Raw genomic sequence first — 15,690 nt, forward strand, 5'->3', positions numbered from 1 at the left:
GTATTGCTTCTTCTTTTTTTGAACCTTGTACTTCATTTTCAACTTTTATGGTTTCTTTTTTTTCCCCTTTATTAGAGATTCCATGATTATGTTAAACCTTAATTTTTTAATTTTTGGTTAGGTCTCTCTCTCTCTCTCTCTCTCTCTCTCTCTTAGAGAGCACAAAATTGATGAAGGGAAGGTTCTATGTTTTAATGCTAGTATTGCTCATCATTAAATTACAAAGGTGTCGGGCACAATGGGGAACAAACGATTCCTCATGAACCATCATATACATACATAAACGACCATTTCACAATGATCTAATTGATCATTGTCCCTTTAAAAGAGCGTGACACTAACCATGGCCAGGTTGGAGTATAGGAGCATAAGGACAGAAAGGCACTCTGATAACTTATTTAATTTTGAAAGTTGAAACATGATTTATTGCTACTTGTATTTGATTTTTACAATGCCCATTGAGAAAAAACCCCAATTGCATGTGGAAACATGTAAACGAATGTTTAGTACTTCGTCGTTATGAATTTTGAGAAATAATCATGAACTATTGAGAAGTACAAACTTATCTGAAAGTTGGCATAAGATGCAATGCCCATCATTGGAAAAATTGCCTTTTGGCCTCTTGGGGGTCTCTACTGTACCCCATAATCATGTTTTCTCCACAAACTCATATCAATCTGTCATTCTTCACATTGTAGCATATACTGCAAATTGGACCTTTTGTACACCAGAGACCAAGTATTTGCAAGAACTAGAGATTGTCCAACCTTTGATGTATGAAGCACATCATGATGAGGTGCATCCAACCTTTGATGTATAAAGGCACATCATGATGAGGTGCATCCAACCTATGATGTGTAAAGGCACATCATGATGAAGTGCAGCTATATTGTCCATCCTTTGATGTATAAAGCACATCATGATGAGGTGCAGCTATATATACTCGTAAAAAATGTGGTCAACTTTCTCAATTTCATGCTATATGTGCTTGCTGCCGTCCACTTGCATCTTTCAACCACCTGCATTACTCTTAGCATGTCAAGAACATAATGCTGATGCTCATAGCCACAAAACACTCCATCATGTATTGATGTGCTCCAATTTTCCCTCAAAGTAGGTATTTTGAGCAAATAAAGACAGAAGTAGGAATAATATTTACAGACCTAATCTAAGATGAGTGGTAGAAAAAAAAAAATGGCAATTAAAGAAAACCAGTCATTAAACCAGCATTAGTATACATGTGTAGTGAAAACCGGAGATGTTATGAGTTGTCCTTGTTTTGATTTGAAAAAAAAGGTTTTTATAGAGGACCCGGATGATTAAGGCTGATGCACACATGAAGCCCACTCACCGCCGCAGCCACACGTCAAAAATGTGCCAATCAAATGCGTGCAAGGTGTGGGACAGGATGGTAGCTGGTACCGACATGGCTGGGTGCCCATCCCACCTCTATGAGAGCTTTTGCCTCCACGCCATGAAGGAAGACTTGGAAGGGCAATGCTAGCTGGACAAAAGATGGGCGGTGGGGTTTGGTTGGCCAACTTGTTGGCGATTTACAGGGAGAGAGCTTGAAGCAAAGGCCTCAGCCCTCAGGCATACAGAAACGGGCAAGGTCTGGTTGTAAAAATTGGTTTGCTTGAAGTCTCACGGTAAGGGTCTTAGAGTCTTTGGGCCTTCACACTTCTTCTGCACACCCGATATTTGCACTAATATGCCCCAACAAAAGAAGGAAAGAATCGCATAGAAAATCACTGCAAAACGAAATGAAATTCATTCCAGCAGCCTAAAAACCTAGGGTCATATGAAATTTATTCCAGCAGCCTAAAAACCTGAATCATATTAGAGAAATGAAGATTCAGAGAATGTGTGCTGGTTAATCATAAGGAGACCACCCTTAGACTTTGCAAGCAAAATACTCTCCTATCTACGAGGATAGGAAGATTCATTTGCTGGTTCTGTTTGACCAGCAGCCCAGAAGACGATTGACGTGTGTACAGCCAAGATTTGAGCAATGTCCAAAGCATATGCACAAGTACACATGCATGATTAGCTGATGGCAAGGCAGAAGACTCTAGAGCTTCATGCATGTTCTGAGCTCACGAAATGGACAGAAATGATTGAGTACCTTCCATGACCGATGCCTTGAGCAGGAAAAGAACCGTGCCCCACATCCAATCCAAACTGATGGAAATTGCTGGTACAAGACTCGATGAAATGAAGCACAAGTACAAGATTCCGTGGAATTCGGTACTCAGTGGAAACACATATTGGATGCCATAGGACCATGCCATTTTTTGATACACGATGGTTGGCTTTTCTACAAAGATTGCCTTTTTTATGTGTTGAAACAATTCCAAGCAACTCTTCTCCATGATGCCAATGATGACGTCACTGGTGGTCATAGGGGCATAAACTCGACTTTGGAGAAGTTGGAGCGGTAGTTTTATCGAGTCGCCTCAGATTGACAAGTGTTACTACATATCTAGTCCCATGCTTGGTCACTGGAAAACCGGCCAATTGCGACCAATCCAGATTGTCTAAAATGCCCAAAATCTTGCCCATACAAAGAAAGAAGCTTTGTCTGTTAATTTTCTTGCCAATCTGCCAAAGATCAAGAAGTTTCTAGAAAAACATATGCCCAAAAATCTGGCAGCTAAATAGACTAATAAATGATGTAAGAACTCCTTGATATTTATGCAATTCCATAGCAAGTGTGGAATAGTCTCATTCAAACACGATCACCTTACGCATTTAGTAGTGCAATTTTTCTTTTTGCCAAATATGTGCCAACACACAGTACTCCTGTGATACATCTCCATAGGAATAGTCTCTATTTGAGGGGGGAGTTTACTATTCCATATTGCTTGCAAATTTTTCTCCCACCATTTTTCCATTTTGTTCGATTGCCATATCCCATTTGCATGCTCTGAAATCCATGGATGAGGGATGATAAATCTGTAAAGCTTTGGTGCTGTAATTTGTGCAAAACGAATTGTAGTAGAAGCATGAAGCCCTTCTCTATGTAACGTCCAAGCTTGCAATCTATTATCTTGAGGGTCATGCAATACATCTTGAAAGGGTTGCATTTGATTGTTTATTTGCTGCCATGTAGTCCTATAATGTGCATACCCAATCCCTATTTTATTTGTGCGCTTGAGGAAATGACAAGACCCTTCCATCACGAGATATCACATCCTGCAGTGTTTATACCTTTAGTAGATAGAAAATAAGCTCTTCTAGGAGTTGTAATCATCAATGGAGCAGTAAAGGCTTTTCTCCAATGTATATTTTCTTGCCTTAAAGAATTTTCTATTTGTGGAGGTCTCCGAGACCAATGTAAGTACTGCAACACTTCTTTTCAATTAGCAATCAATTTGCTTGTGTCTTGGCAACCTCGAACCTTGCCTTGCACATGGCCCAAAGACTATGTCCCAATATGGCAGCTGTTATTTACCAAAGGAAGATGTTTTAAATTTTTTACACATTTCCACTACCATGAGCGTCCAAGATTGTTTATGAGGTAGGAAAGTATGTAACATTGTTGCTTTTCTTGCCAACACACAACAATGAATATTTAGGACATACAATCCACCATGCATTTTAGGTGAGAAAACCTTCTGATATCTCAATAGCCTTAATGCTTTTTTGATCTCCATAATATTTCCATTGTCTGTGACATGAGAGAAGAAATTCGCTTTTTTGACCATATCAAAAGTGGCAATAAAAATTGGGTGTATGCCATGAGAATAGATTGCACAATGCGAAGCCTAACATGACGCAGCCATGTAGGAAATTTCCAATAATCTAGTTTCATTTGTATTTTTTGCATTACCCATTTAGTAGCATCCTCGTGAGAGGCATTCCAACCCAATGGATATCCCAAATGTTAGACAATTTTAGTGGGTGGGAGAATTTGTTGAGGCCATCATAAAGTACTGTGCCAATCTTCTTCCTTTAAAGGCAACAATTTTGATTTCTTGAAGTTTATAAACAACCCTGCAGCCTCACCAAAGCTTCAGAGCTTGCATAAGTATACATAGATTATTCTGGTTATTTTTCGAAAAAAAGGAGTCATCAGCATAAGCCTGAGCAACCAAACACCACCATGTGGCAGTTGCAACCCATGTAGATATCCATTGTCAATGAGTTTATCCATATAAAGCAACAATGAATGAGTCGCTATCGCATATAACAAGGCACTCAAAGGGCATTCCTACCTGACTGATTTTCCCAACTGCCAGGGAGAGGGCAATCCTTTACCGAAAATACATCTTGTCGTGCTATCTTTATATAGTTAGTAAATGACATTACACATTTTTTCTCCAAATCCTAAACAATATCAAAAGCTTTAGCCACATCAACTTGTGGTAACAATACATCCTGCTTTGTGTATTTCGCATATTCTATCCCCACATATACATTGCAAATATTGTATGTTTTTTTCGTGAAATGGTGTTTTTATATTATATGTAAAAATGTACATGGGAGTGGGGACAAACCTCCACTCTTCCGAAGAAGATTATTCCTCAAGCAACGTGAGGAATACGCCAAACAAGGAAGTGTTTCCAATGTGGAAAGAAAGGACATATGGCTGCAAATTGTCCCAACAAGCTAGTGCAAGAAGCCATAGAGATCAGAAGATCAACAAATTGATATCATGCCAAGAATTTCATCAAGAGGATTGCAGTGGATGCTAGTCCATTGCAAGTTTTGAAAAAGAAAGCTATGGGAATTTCTGTGGAACAAAGCTGATCTTATGCTAGCAAAGGATCAGTGTTGATTATTCTATATGTAATTTAAGTACAGGCATAGACGTCTTGCGATCAAGACAGATTCAACATGGAGGGATTGTACCTCTAGCCCTCTTCATTGTATATATATTGCAATGGAATTGATCATTATTTTGCTATATAATGGTTATTTGGACATGCTCTAGTTTGGGTGTGGCAACGATGCCAGATAGCCCAAGGAGCAACGTTTGTATTTGAGTGGCAATGATGCCAGATAACCCATTGGACGACAACAATGCCAGATATCTTGGACTCCATAGTCGGGTAGTCATTGTGACCAGATAGCCCAGCTAACTATTAATGAACAGTCGGGCGGTCATTGTGACCAGATAGCCCATACGACTGCACATCGCAAAAGTCCAGATGCACAAGCTCACCAGACAGGGCAAGTACTAGGAACATATGGATATACTTGGAATATATGGATGTACTTGGAACATATGGATCATAGTCACAGGGGACGGAAGGGACGGACTGTTGGAACGGAGGGACGCCGAGTCGGGACGGTTCAGGAACGGGGACGGCAGGGGACGGTCGGACGTCCCCTTGGAGGCGTCCCTCACAAGGGACGGTGAAGGGGACGGCAATAGGAACGCGGACGGCTGTGGGGGACGGCAGTAGGAACAGGGACGGCAGGGAGCCATTCTAGTCATGGGCCTTTAGCCTTGAGCCTTTGAGGCTTTGGGCCTTGGCCTCTCTCTTGCCTCCCTGAGCCCTCCCTATAAGAAGACACACACACACACTCTCTCTCACACTTCAAGCTTTATCTTCACACACACACTCTCCCTCAAGCGGCAAGCCTCAAGGGCCAAGGTCTCAAGTTTCAAGCTCTCACACAAGCAAGCTGTAGCCTCTCAAGACACACACTCTCCCTCACACACACTCTCTCTTAAGCTTCACACACACACACACACACCCACCCACCCATCCTCACACTCAAGTTCTCCCTCAACTTTCAAGGCTCAAGCCTCACTCACTCTCTCTCTCTCTCTCTCTCTCTCTCTCTCTCTCTCAAGCTATCAAGTGACAAGGAGGCATCCATTATCCATGGCATCCTCCTCGTGGCAGTGGCTCTTCAAGTTTCAACTACCCGTAGAAGGACGACGCGATGGACATGGTGGGATGAGGTCAATCACACCCCATCCCCTCATGGAGATGGTGCACAGCCATGGACATGCAAGCTTTGCCCGTATAGGCGAGTGGGTGGTACTAACAAAGTAATTTTTAAGTGCCGTTCCTACCCCCGTCCCCGTTGCTAAGATTCTAGAAATGGGATTGATCATGGTGAAGGACATAGATTAAGCATAAGATTAAGGTGGATTAAACCACACTAAAAACTCCATGACTAGAGAGAGAGGGAGATTGCACACTCAACACTATTCCCTTGTATTGCATATCACAATGAACCATACAATGATATAGGCTCTCTAGCCTTATACATCATCATCCATGTGGCAACTCCTTTTCCACTCTTTTGGTCAACACTCACACACCATACAATATTACATGTAGCATTTCTATCTCACCACAATATCTTGCACCTCTAGGGTGCTTTCCCACATACACACATACACACAATATCTTGCACCTCTAGGGTGCTTTCCCTCATACACACAACACCACGATTATATCTCTCAACACCCCCTCTTAATCGAGGTGTTCCACAACTCACCCATCATCCATCACCCATATCAATGTAGCATTGCACAACCGCAATCGCTACCTCTCAACACTCCCCCTCAATGATACATTGGAGTGTCCATCAACCAAACATGTGTGCCCGTGTCTACCATTTTAGACACCTAGTCCATTTTGAGCCGACTCGCTCACAGCGGAACCACTGAGTTCGATTTGAACGTAGAAGTTCACCAACCCATGCGCATGCACCTCACACGTGCATCGCTGTTGCACACATCACAACAACCATTTTGAGCTTCTAGGTGAGCTCGGGCATGACGACCCTCATACCATGGGTGAATGATACATATCTTGTTTTGAGCTTTAAACTCGGGTACGATTACCCTCATAATCATGGGTGAAAAAAATACAATCATTTTTGACCGAAGCCGGGCAGAGAACCCAAGTATGTGTGTAATCAATTACCAAGCATGTGAACAAGGGCTTTATAGTGTTTACAAGAGTGTGTGAAACCACCATTAAAGCTTTAATAAGAACCAATAGAAAAACACAATTTGTTTGTTTTGTTTTTTTTTAACAACATGCCAAATCGCATCATTGCTGGCAGTTGTATAGCGGTGAGTACTAAGCCTTCTCTGCTAGGCGCCAAACCAGACCATGTGGGAATCTGCAATTACGGGACCAGGCTGAGTCGTCTGTGCTGGGACCCGCGCCTTCGTGGTAGGTTATCTTCTCCATGGTTCTGCTATGACCATCGCCATGGCTGGAGCTCTCATCAACTGTGGTCGCCTTCAGTCTAGTTGCTACTGTCCACCTTGCCTCTCTTCTTTGATGTTTGCTGCTTGCTACTTCTCTGCTGGAGCTTATCCAGGCTCCCATGGTGATCAACCTCCTCACTCACTTCTTCAGCTTCTTCTCGGCTATTCGCACCTGCTGTGCTGTATTTTTGACCACAACGCAGCTTCGGTGTCACCTAATTTCCTTATTTTTTCTAATTGGTCCTATATTCCCTCCAAGGCTTCTTGCTTGTTTTCAGGCTCTATCTCAATGAGGGCTCCCCGTATGTACCCCCGTATCGGTACATATTCTCTGAGTTCCGGCCATTTGCCTAATAACTCCTTTATTTTCCGTAGTTTTTCAGCCTTCTGGCTTCTTGCTGCACCCTACTCAGTGAGCTCTACTGGCTCAGGTGCACATCCCTGCATGGGCTCTATTTCTCTGTTTGCTTTTGGCATATCTGCTTGCAGGTTCTTCCCATCCGTGCAAACTTCATTGCAGCCGTTGACATGGCAACAAACATAAGCTCTAATGTGAGTTTTTCCCAACTCGCATGCATTCTTCTCTTGACAAAGCATGCACTCAAAGAACTCTTAGACACAGCTCCTTCTTGTTGCCAAAAATGATTTGCCTCCTCAACCTCCTTCATAAGGTTTCATCATAGCCATTTACATGGCCATGTTGAGCTCACACACGAGCTCCATAACTGCTTGCCTCTTCCATCTTTGACAAGCAAACTTTCCATGCGGCTTCTCTCACAAGGAAACCACTCCAAGGGTGCCTTCAACCAGATTTCTCACAAGAAATCTCTAGGTGCCAAACATGTGAAAGCTATTAAGTGCTTCCACCATTGTTGCCCATCTTCCATGAGCAAAACCATGAGCATCACTCTTTCCAATGTGCTCAACCATGGACTTCTTCCAAGCCCATAACCGCTTGTCCCTTCTTAGACAAGCATTGCACCTCTTACACTCTTTGCTTGGAAGCAAAGAACCTTGGGATTCTTCCATCCCATCAAGCAACCCTTATACATTGAGCATTTTTCCATACTCAAGCACAAAACTTTGAGGCAAAACTTCACAAAACCAACCTTCTTGAGGCATAATCAGCAACATATCTTCTCTTGGCAGCTTCTCCTTGATGATGATGAAGACTCCATAGCCTTCATAATGCTGAAATCTCCATTTTCAGCTTCCTTGATGATGAGAGCACTCCGTGTTGCAAAACTCCATTTGCAACTCTCTTGGGCAGCTTCTATGCAACCTCCTTGTTGCAAATCTCCTCTCAAATCCTCATAAATGCAAATCTCCTCTCAAATCCTCATCACAAATGCAAATTCAAATGATAATATGAGTGTGTATAATTTTTTTCATAATAAACTGAAAATAATGCTTAATCAAACAAACACACAAACAAGCTAATATACATAATAATCACCCATGACCAAGAGCCCATTTGGCTCTGATACCAGTTGAATGGGAGAGAGAAGAATTAGGGTTAGGTTAGAGTTCATGTGTGGGAGACATACACACAGAGAACAAGGGAGAGAGAGAGAGTTGTGGGGATAAGTCAACTCATCAATAGCATGAGTGTGTGACTCCCCTATCACACATGTATATTGCACTAGTACACATAGTGCACTTAGTACATTAAAAGTACTAAGTGTACTATGTACTATAACTTATGGGCTTGTACACACTATAAGGGTGGGCATTATGCCTTTACCCCAACACCCGTTTCCTACATATGGCCGTCCCTCGTCCCGTCCTCGTCCCTTGTTACTATGATATGGATACTTGCAAGATATGGACATTCTTGGAACCCTTGCATTTTGCAGTTGAGGTTAACTGCAAAATAAGAGGGAGAGAATGTAACTATTTGGCCCTCCTAGCCATAGTCACATGGGAACGCCGTTCCATAGAGTAGGAACGAGGGAACGTGCCATGCATATAGATGGGAACGCTGGAACGTGGTGGAACGGGGTGGTGTTTTGGAGCGCCTCAAATCCGTTCCCATAATGTGAGCATGCGTTCCGGGAGAGGAACGCCGTTTTGTGTAAGAAATGCTGGGCAAAAACGGTTTTTTTTTCTTTAAACATTGAACAAGGTGCCCAAACATTGGGCACCCTTTAAAAAAGGCCGGAATGTTTCCTATATAGTATAAAGTAAGCATTTATTAAGCTCAACCGAAATTCATGAGAAAAAAAATGGCCCAAGCCAGAACCGTCGAAACCAACCGCCCATTGCCGGCATCCCAAAGGCCAAAGTGGCGCCCGTCCTGCAGGCTACTTGGGAACAGAGGAGTACGTGGCCCCCCAGATCCTGTGGGGGTGGGACCGGCCACGACGTGGACTCTGGGTGTCCTCCTCTACGAGCTGATTTTTTGGGCCTTTTTAAACCTTGTTAAACATTTAAAGAAAAAAAAAAACGGCCTGTTGCAACGTTATGAAAAAAACTGCCTTTTACAACGTTAGGAAAAAAAAAACGGCATGTTGCAACATTAGCATGGCAAAAACGAACGTTATTCCCAACATTAAGGAAAAATATGTCATTCTCAACGTTCAGAAAAAACCAAGGTTATGATCTTTTTGCCTACTTTTAATTGTATATTTGTCTACTCATGTGTATTGAAATATGATAACGTGTCGTTCCGGATCCCGTTCCGGATTGCAAGGGGTCCCGTTCCCGTTCCGGATTGGCCCTCGTTCCCATATCCGTTCCCGTTCCCTGGTGACTATGCTCCTAGCTGTATTTCACATGATGGAACCCATGCCCAGCCACCAGACAGGTGGCAGAAGACATGGGGACAAGGACCAAAAGGTTTGCTCAAGAAAAAGCACCAATCTTGGTCAAAAAGCAAGAAATAGCAAAAAGTCAAACTGAGTTGACTGAGAGCCTGGGATACCACTGGCAAGAGGAGACCGAGTTGGACCAAAAAGCTAAAAGCCGCTTTTTCAAAAAGCAGCTCCAAGGCCAAAAAGCAGGCCCTGACGTTAGAAAAGCAAAGCTAAAGAACTTTGACAAAGGTTGAGTAACATTCTATTATTGAAAAAGGAAAAAGGAAAAAGTAAAGAGTAAAAGGCAAAAGCAAAAGCATGGACAAGCTTTTGGCAAAAAGTAGGGCCCTCTTCAAGTATAAAAAGGCTTGAACCTCCCTTTTAGCACCATGTACAAGCTCGTTGCAAGGTGGTGGCTATCATCAAAGCTTGAAGATTGACTTCTTCATCGTCAACACGGAGAATGTGAGAAGATCACCATCATCATCATCACTTTCATCGCCACCTCCAGGCTATTGTTGCTTTGAGCAGCCATCTGCGCTCGTCTCAGCTCTCTGCCTCGCCGGCCTGCACCTGTCCCAGTCAGCGCTGCACTGCCCTGTAGTAGACGCATGCGCTGCCCTGTAACAGCCGCCTACTGCTTCTGTCCACTGTGTGCCATGTGACCCTCTTCCGCCCTTTATCTCCTGTTCTGTTGTCGGCTGCCAACAACAGTCCCAGCCAACCAGCTAACGCCAGCAGCCAACCCAGCGCTGCCAGCATAGCCAGCCAAGAACTAGTGCTCAGCTCCGCTGGCATTGCCTTGTAACAGACGCTTGCACCACCAACCACCCCCCTGAGCTGCCTTTGCTATCTTCAAAGCAGCACCGCCACTTTGCCATTACCTGCTGGGCTGCACCTCCTGTCATCATCGCCCACAAGCTCAGTGCTTTCGCCACCTAACCTCGTGGTCATTGAAAAACTCATACATCAGTGTGTGTATCTTTGAGGGCTATTTTTCTACTTCCAGATTGGATATCAAACTTGCAAAGCTGAACACTAGAAGCTCCAACAATTACACTTATCTCCTGTATACCTTGCTTACACGCTTGGGGATTTGGACTTGGACTTGGACTTGGATCTCGACTTGGATCTGGATATTGGATTTGGTACTAGCCCGGTGAGAGATTCTTGTGGGTCATCCTCGTGGTGTGGTCGGCATCAGAGATCTCATGCCTCAACATCGAACTCGACTTGGATATTCTACATCGGCATTTCTGTTTGCTTTGTATTCATTGTTGTATTGATCCTGGCTCGATAAGCCTGTGGATTGTTCCTGAATAAATTCCTAAAAGGAAGCGAGACCTGTTTCCTTCTTAGTGTGGTGTATTGTGCAAAGTTTCTATCCCCTCTCTCTCCCTCTCTCTATCTTCTCTCTCTATATTTATATCTCTTGGATACATGGTAGAATCTGTCACAGCACGCCCTGTTAGACTTACAGTGGTATCAAGGCACGATTTCTCTTGAAGAAACTTTCTTGGCCATGTCGAGAGTTGAAGGAAACCATGGGCCTAATGAAGGGAATAACTATGAGGCCGATCCAGGACTTCATGACGGAACCAAGGCCGTCGATCCATTTCTCATGAGACCGCAGCCATGACATCAACAGAGTACCAAGACTTTCAGCAGTTTAGACAATTTCTCAGAGACGAAGAATTCCTTGCTTGGACAGCCAAGAAGGAACAAGACCATAGAAGGGCTCAAATGTTTGAAGATTTCATCAAGGATCGAGCCACAGAAGCCGAACCTGCTAAAGCCTATCTTCGGGCCAAAGGAGTCACTATTGCAAAAGGATCTAGAGCTACCTGTTTCGCTTCCCGTGGAGGAGACAAGGAGGCTATCCCTAGGCCCACTATCTCAGATGTAGCATCTTCGGGTCAAGTAAGGGAAAGAAAAGCAAAGGAGCCTACATCAACCGGCAAAGTGGACTTCAAGCCAAGAGAGAAGAGTGTCAAGTTCGATGCTTTTTATGGAAAGCGGGACACTCACAAAGCCTTGTTCTTTATCAAGCAATTTGATGCTGCCTTTGGAGGCAAGGACTTCTCCGAAAAGTTCAAGCTTCGTATGGTTCACATGCATTTGAAGGATGCGGCAGCCTTGAATTGGAGGCTAAAAGTGGTACAAGAAGCGACCGAGCCGAAGACATGGACCAACTTCAAGATTATGTTCAACAAGAAGTTTCTACCCACAAACTTTGAAGCAGACATGCAAAAGGAATGGTATGAAGTAAAGCAAAAGGTCGGTGGGAATGTGGCCACTTATCTTCAAGTCCTTCTTGCCACCATGTGGTATATTACTTCTTGCTGGGCCTTCTCTCGAGCCCGCATTGGTCAGGTACAACAATTGATCTGCAACTTTCTCTTAGCCAGCAGCGATGGGAGGCTTGCCTAGGCCAAGGTGGCTTGGAGAGTGATCATTCACCCGCGACATAGGGGGGGCCTAGGTATCATCGACCCCGCCATTCAGAGCCGTGCCCTGTTGGGCAAGTTGATTGCTAGAGGACTTCTCCTGGGTGGTAAGCCTTGGAAGCACTTCCTCTTGGCCAAGATTTCAGCCCTTACTCCATGCTTGGGAGGCCCTTGGTCGTAGAGCACTAGATGGATCTTCACCGAGATGCGCATTACATACTCATGTATGTTTGTATTTCTTTGACTTTGTGTGTTGTTTTTGATGTGTGGACAATGCTTGGATTTATAGCATGTGATAGGCCAATGGGCTCCAGACTACCTGGCCAGTGCCTGGAATACCCAATAGACACGAATAATGCATTGTTTGTTGACTAGCTTTTGTCTAGTTTTTGCACGAGATAAGTATGCATTTATTTTATCTAACACATATGATAGGCCATGAAGAAGTACCATCAAGAACAAAGCCATTGGTCAAAGATAAATCATAGAGATGTTGCCAGATGAGTAGATGACTCCACAGACATCGCAAAAGTCCAGATGCACAATCTCACCAAACAGGGCAAGTACTGGAAACATATGGATATATTTGGAATATAAGGATGTACTTGGAACATATGGATATCCTTGGAACCCTTGCATTCCACAGTTGAGGACAACTACGATATAAGAGGGAGAGAATGTAACTATTTGGCCCTCCTAGCTGTATTTCACATGATGGAACCCATGCCCGCACACCAGACAGGTGGAAGAAGACATGGGGACAGGGACCATAAGGTTTGCTCAAGACAAAGTACCAGTCTTGGTCAAAAAGTAGGAAAAAGCAGAAAGTCAAACTGAGTTGACTGTGAGCTAGGGATACCACTCGCAAGAGGAGACTAAGCCAGACCAAAAAGCTAAAAGCAGCTTTTTCAAAAAGCAACTCCAAGGCCAAAAAGCAAGGCCCTGACGTTAGAAAAGCAAAGCTAAAGAACTTTGAAAAAAATTGAGTAATATTCTATTATTAAAAAAGAAAAAAGGGAAAAGCAAGTAAAAGGCAAAAGCAAAAGCATGGACAAGCTTTTGGCAAAAAGTAGGGCCCTCTTCAAGTATAAAAAGGCTTGAACCTCCCTTGTAGCACGATGTACAAGCTCATTGAAAGGTGGTGGCTATCATCAAAGCTTGAAGGTCGACTTCTTCATCGTCAACATCAAGTTTGTGGGAGAGTGCGAGAAGATCACCATCATCATCATCACTTTCATCGCCACCTCTAGGCTATTGGACCTCGACTTGGATATTCTATATTGGCATTTTTGTTTGCTTTGCATTCATTGATGCATTGATCCTGGCTTGATAAGCCTGTGGATTGTTCTTGAATAAATTCAGGAAAGGGGACAGGGCCTGTTCCCCGCTCAGTGTGGTGTATTGTGCAAAGGTCCCTATTCGTCTCTCCCTCTCTCTATCTTCTCTCTCTACATTTATATCTCTTGGATACGTGGTAGAATCTGTCACGGCACGCCCCGTTGGGCTTACAGAGGAAATGATCTATAGACTCTGCTATTTAGAGGTCACGATAGAGAAGCAGTACCTTTTCAGATGCCCAGTGTACTACGAGATACAAGGGGGGGTTCCACAGCCTCTTTAGAGATGGGTTTGGTAAGTTGTCTCTCACTGACTTTTCGGACCAGCATTGTCTGGGACTATCTGATGGAACTGCAGAGAGGCCTGGACTCGGGTGCCCCAAATACCTCACAGCCACCCATTACCAACTTCTTCTTTTAATCTGACCCAGGATGAAGTAACTCAACGGCCATCACAAGGGCCCCCAAATATGGACTAGGTGGCGCACCTCGGCAGAGAGAGAGCCGCCACCACCACCTTGCCTACCATGTGTCACAGTGGAGAGAGCACCGCACCAGGCCAGACCACGATTCACCAAAACTCTAGATCCGAGAGATACGAGAGCACTCCACCACAGGCAGCGGATACAGAAAACCTGCATGACATCATAGATGCAGAGACTACACACTGACTCTCCTTTTACAAGATAGAGGGCATGCACCTGGGATGAGCACTTTTTCATCACACCACATGGTTCAGCCATTCCTCGGATGTTATTGTAATTTTATTGCTCATATGACTATTTTGTCTAGGTAGCTAGTTGGTTTATCGCTTTTTCCATGGTACAGTTACATCATGGATTCATTGTAACACTGTCTTATAGACCCTTTGGTCTTTTACTTCTTTTTGTCTCCTCCTCCTAGTCCTACATTTGCTTCTGCTGCTTCTCCTTCTCCAATAGGACCTTGCTCAGACCTCCATTCCAGACGTCTCTATCCCTCCACTTCAGAGGCTGCCACCTACGCATGTGACCCTCCGTCCCCTCGCACTTCGGTGGTCACCAGAGAGTTAGATCCATTCCGAGGGCAAGATGTACCCAACCCCGAGCGTCCCGACCTTCTACTCACCATCAGCTACCGGCGTGGTTTCATGCACACGGCATACAAATGGACCATCTCCCCCCATTTCAGTAAAGCCTGGATTCCCCCTACCTTGATCTCTCACGGGTAGGAGATCAACCAGATCATATCATCCGGTTAGATCTACTCGGACTACACATACATTGGACGTGGGTGTCCCCGTTAGAGATTGGAAAGAAATGTAAGTTCTACAAGAATCACTTCTTGAGACTCTCTCAGGATGGATTCCGAGATACATACTAATACACACGTCACATGCTGTGTGTATCGCAATTTGCCAGCTCAGAGTATCCTTCCGCCACCTCAGGTTAGAGACTCGCTAAGCCAAGGATATCTTACGGGAGAAGATATGCAGAGTATGTAACACAGGACAGTTAGAGGATGAAGCACACTATATGCTTAACTGCCCGGCCTATTATGAGATACAACGGAGATTTGACTGCCTTTCTGGGAGGGATTCATCCCCCTCTCACAGGTGATACAGTATGAGGATCAGAGATGCCTCGGCATGTGCTTGATAGAGCTCAGACGACACAGGGATGTAGTATTGAGGCAGCACACTGACAAAGAGGCCCAGTCTTGACATGACACAAGGAATTAGTATTGAGGCAGCACGATGAGAGATCAAAGTAGTCAGCCTCTTGTTGTGTCATTATACTTGTCAGTGTCCCACATAATTTGACGGGCCGCACAAACTTGTGTAGTCCTTGAGCGGATGTACCATAATTTCTAATATGTCTGTAAGCGGCATTTGTTGAACATCTTGGTCTCTTGTTGCACTCGTGGAGTTCGGATCACAAGTACGT

At 44.0% G+C, this 15,690-nt stretch overlaps 1 protein-coding gene across 1 annotated transcript in view; it reads right to left on the minus strand.

Annotated features, from left to right (window-relative positions):
- Positions 1-397: 397 nt before the first annotated feature.
- LOC147614534 (U-box domain-containing protein 52-like) overlaps positions 398-15,690 on the minus strand; it is a 154,692-nt gene continuing 139,399 nt past the window's right edge. Inside the window, exon 8 of the mRNA XM_086781085.1 lies at positions 398-1,019. The gene's annotated coding sequence lies outside the window, so the exon portion shown is untranslated. The remainder of the gene's footprint in view (positions 1,020-15,690) is intronic.

Source organism: Cibotium barometz, chromosome 42, assembly GCF_041138505.1.
Source record: "Cibotium barometz isolate CiBa-2024 chromosome 42, ASM4113850v1, whole genome shotgun sequence".
Lineage (NCBI taxonomy): Eukaryota > Viridiplantae > Streptophyta > Polypodiopsida > Cyatheales > Cibotiaceae > Cibotium > Cibotium barometz.